This window comes from Delphinapterus leucas, chromosome 11 (genome assembly GCF_059928025.1).
Source record: "Delphinapterus leucas isolate spDelLeu-1000000601 "Yukka" chromosome 11, BTC_Dleu_Yukka2, whole genome shotgun sequence".
Classification (NCBI taxonomy): domain Eukaryota; kingdom Metazoa; phylum Chordata; class Mammalia; order Artiodactyla; family Monodontidae; genus Delphinapterus; species Delphinapterus leucas.
In genome coordinates, this window is record NC_143139.1 from 94,885,685 (window position 1) to 94,890,359 (window position 4,675).

At 36.9% G+C, this 4,675-nt stretch overlaps 1 non-coding gene across 1 annotated transcript; it reads right to left on the reverse strand.

Annotated features, from left to right (window-relative positions):
• Positions 1 to 3,280: 3,280 nt before the first annotated feature.
• On the reverse strand, positions 3,281 to 3,387 carry LOC115802409 (U6 spliceosomal RNA). Its single transcript, XR_004022875.1, has one exon. It is a non-coding gene; the product is annotated as a U6 spliceosomal RNA (small nuclear RNA).
• Positions 3,388 to 4,675: the final 1,288 nt, after the last annotated feature.

The window sequence follows — 4,675 nt, forward strand, 5'->3', positions numbered from 1 at the left end:
AAAAAGTTTCATCCATGTTGTAGTATGTATCAGTACCTCATTCCTTTTAATAGCCAAATAATATTCCACTGTATGGGTATACCACATTTTCTTTATCCATTCATGCACTGGTGGACATTCATGTTGTTTCCACTTTTAGTTATTATGAATAAACCTTCTGTGAATATTCATGTGTAAGTTTTTCTGTTGATTGATATTTTCATTTCTCTTGGATATATACCTAGGAGTGGAATTGCTGGGTCATATGGCAACTCTATGTTTAACTTTTTGAGGAACTGCTAAACTGTTTTCCACAGAGCTGCACTATTTTGACTTGACTCCTACAGTCAATGTATGAGGATTCCAACTTCTCCACATCCTCACCAACACTTGTTATTGTCTATCTTTGATTATAGCCAACCTAGTGGGCATGAAGTAGTATCTTATTGTGGTTTTGATTTGCATTTCCCTGATGACTAATGATGTTGAAAATGTTTTCATGTGTTTATTGTTGATTTGTACATCTTCTTTAAACAAATATCTGTCCAAATCCTTTGCTCACTTTAAAGTTGAGTTATCTGTTCATTTATTATTGGGTTGTAAATGTTATTTACATATTCTGGATACATGATTTGCAAATATTTTCTTCCATTCTGTGGAATACCTTTTCACTTTCTTTGTAGTGTCCTTTGAGACACAAAAGTTTTTACATTTTTTTTTTTTTTTTTTTTTTTTTTTGCGATGCGCGGGCCTCTCACTGTTGTGGCCTCCCCCATTGCGGAGCACAGGCTCCGGACGCGCAGGCTCAGCAGCCATGGCTCACGGGCCCAGTCGCTCCGCGGCATGTGGGATCTTCCCGGACCGGGGCACGAACCCGTGTCCCTTGCATCGGCAAGCGGACTCTCAACCACTGCGCCACCAGGGAAGCCTCTTTACTTTTTTTTTGATGTATAGTTGATGTAAAATATTGTATAAGTTTCAAATATAAACATAGTGATTCAAAATTTTAAAGGTTATACTCTACTTATAGTTATTTTAAGGCTTTTAATTTAATTTAATTAATTTATTTATTTATTTTTGGCCACACCACGCAGCATGCAGGATCTTAGTTCCCCAACCAGGGATCAAACCCGTGCCCCCTGCAGTGAAAGCGCAGAGTCTTAACCACTGGACCGCCAAGGAACTCCCAAGGGTTTTTAATTTTTGATGAGGTCCAATTTATTTATTTTCTTTTGGGTGTTGTGCTTTACGTGTTATACCTAAGAAATTGTTTCCTAACCCAAGGTCATGGAGATTTAGTCCTATGTTTTCTTCTGAGGGATTTTATAGTTTTTAGCTCTTACATTTAGGTTTATGATCCATTTTGAGTTAATTTTTGTGTATGGTGTGAGGTAGAGGTCCAGCTTCATTATTTTGCTTGTGCATTTCAGTTATTGCAGCAGAATTTCTTAAAAAGATTATTCTTTCCCTCATGAATTGCCTTGACACCCTTGTTGAAAATCAATTAACCATAAATGTACAGTTTATTTCTGAACTGTCAATTCTTGCCCAATGATCTATATGCCTTTGCTTATGCCAGTACCCTCTCAAGTTTTAAAATCAGAAAGTTTGAGTCCTCTAACTGTTTTCTTCTTTTTCAATATTGTTTTATCTGTTCTGGGTCCCTGGCATTTTCATTTAAATATTAAGATCAGCTTACCAATTTCGCTTTAAAAAGCCAGCTGGGATCTTGGTGGAGATTGTATTGAATCTGCAAATTAATCAGTCAATCTTAAAATGTTAAGTCTTCTGATCTGTGAATATGTCTTTACATTTATTTACATCTGATCTAATTCATTCAACTATGTTTTGCTATTTCCATTGTACAAGTCTTACACATCTTTTTTTAAAGCTACAGCTAAGTATTTTATTCTTTTTGTTGCTATTTTAACTTGAATTGTTTTCTTAATTTCATTTTTGGAATGTTTATTGCTAGCGTATAGAAATACAATTGATTTTCATATATTCATCTTGTATCTTGCAACCTTGTTGAACTCATTTATTACTTCTAATAGTTTTTTAGTGAGTTCTTTAGAATTTTCTGTACACAAGATCATGTCATTTTTAAATAGAGATTGTTTTACTTATTCCATTCTAATCTGGATGACTTTTTATTTATTTATTTTATGACCTATAGTTGATTTACAATGTGTTAATTTCTGCTGTACAGCAAAGTGATTCAGTTATACATATATATATTCTTTTTCATATTCTTTTCCATTATGGTTTATCACAAGATATTGAATATAGTTCCCTGTGCTATACAGTAGTACCTTGTTGTTTATCTATTCTATATATAATAGTTTGCATCTGCTAATCCCAAATTCCCAGTCTATCCCTCCCCCACCCCCCACTTTGGCAACCACAAGTCTGTTCTCAATGTCTGTGAATCTGTTTCTGTTACGTAGATAAGTTCATTTGTGTCATATTTTAGATTCCACGTATATGATATTATATGGTATTTGTCTTTCTCTTTTTGACTTACTTTGCCTAATATCATAATCTCTAGGCCCATCTGTGTTGCTATAAATGGCATTATTTCATTTTTTTATGGTTGAGTAGTATTCCATTGTATATATGTACCATATTTTCTTTATCCATTCATCTGTCAATGGACATTTAGGTTGTTTCCATGTCTTGGCTATTGTGAATAGTGCTGCTATGAACATAGGGGTGCACGTATCTTTTTTTTCTTTTTTTTTTTGCGGTACGCGGGCCTCTCACTGTTGTGGCCTCTCCCGGTGCAGAGCACAGGCTCCGGACGCGCAGGCTCAGTGGCCATGGTTCACGGGCCCAGCCGCTCCGCGGCATGTGTGATCTTCCCAGACCGGGGCATGAACCCGTGTCCCTTGCATCGGCAGGTGGACTCTCAACCACTGCGCCACCAGGGAAGCCCTGCACGTATCTTTTTGAAGTAGAGTTTTCTCCGGATACATGCCCAGGAGTGGGATTGCTGGATCATATGGCAACTCTATTTTTAGTTTTTTGAGGAACCTCCATACTGTTTTCCAGAGTGGCTGCATCAATTTACGTTCCCACTAACAATGTAGGAGGGTTCCCTTTTTTCCACACCCTCTCCAGCATTTGTTATTTGTAGATTTTTTTAATGATGGCCATTCTGACCAGTGTGAGGTGGTACCTCATTGTAGTTTTGATTTGCATTTCTCTAATAATTAAAAATATGGAATGCTTTGGGAATTCCCTGGCGATCCAGTGGTTAGGATTCCACGCTTTCACTGCCAAGGGCATGGCCAAAAAATATATATATATGGAACGTTTCACGAATTTGTGTGTCATCCTTGCGCAGGGGTCATACCAATCTTCTCTGTATCGCTCCAATTTTAGTATATGTGCTGCTGAAGCGAGTACCTGGATGACTTTTCTTTCTTTTTCTTGTCTGATTACCCTAGCTAGAACCTCCAAAACAACGTTTAATAGAAGTGATGACAGTGGACATCCTTGTCTTGCTCTTGATCTTAGGGGGATGTCATTCAGTCTTTCACCATTAAGTTTGATTTTAATTATGGGTTTTTCACATATTCCCTTTATTAGGCTGCAGAAACTCCCTTCTATTCTTAGTTTGCTAAGTATTTTTATTATGAAACTGTGTTGGATTTTGTCAGATGCTTTTTTCTGCATCTTTTGAGATGATCAGATGGTCTTTGTCCTTTATTCTGTGGATGTGATGTATTACGTTAATTGATTTTCAAACCCCCAAGACCATCTTCAGTATCAATGATTCATAAGAAGGACTCATAGGATTCAGTATGTAGTCATACTCACAGATAAGTTTTATTATATAGTGAAAGGACACAGAGCAAAATCAGCAAAGAGAAACAGCACAAGGGGCAAAGTCCAGAGGAAACGAACACAAGCTTCCAGAGTGCTCTCCCAGCGGAGTCAACATAGGACACGCCTAATCCCTCCAACAAGTCCTGACAACATGTGAAATCTTGTCTACCACGGAAGCTCATTTGAAATTCAGTGTCCAGTGTTTTTAATAAAGGCTGGTCATATAGGCATCCTTTGTCTAGCATGTATCAAAATTCCAGACTCCCAGAAGGAAAGCAGGTATTTAGCAAAAACCACATGATTTGTATAAATAGTGTAGGCATAGTGAGCTACTCTTACCAGTCCTTAAATTCACATTCCCAGATGCCAGCCAAGGGCCAACCTTGCAAGCAGGCATTTCTAAGGATAGCAGTCTCAAGCTCCACATGTTAATTTTTTTCTGCATAAGATATTAAACCAACCTTGTATTCCTGGGATAAATCCCACTTGTTCATGATGTAATGGTATAATTATATACCATGGTATAATTCTTTTTATATGTTTTTAATTTTTATTTTTTTATTGAAGTATAGTTGATTTACAATGTTGTACCAATTTCTGCTGTACAGCAGAGTGACTCAGTGATACACACATATTCATTTTTTCCTTTTTATATATTGTTGGATTCATTTTGCTAGTATTTTGTTCAGGATTTTTGTGTCTAAATTTGTAAGGGATGTTGGTCTGTTGTTTTCTTTCCTTGTGATGTCTTTGTCTGGTTTTGGTATCAGAGTAATACTGGCCTCATGCAATGATTGGGAAGTTTTCCCTCCTCTTTGGTGTACTAGTTTCCTTTTGCTGCTGTAACAAATTACCACAAACTTAG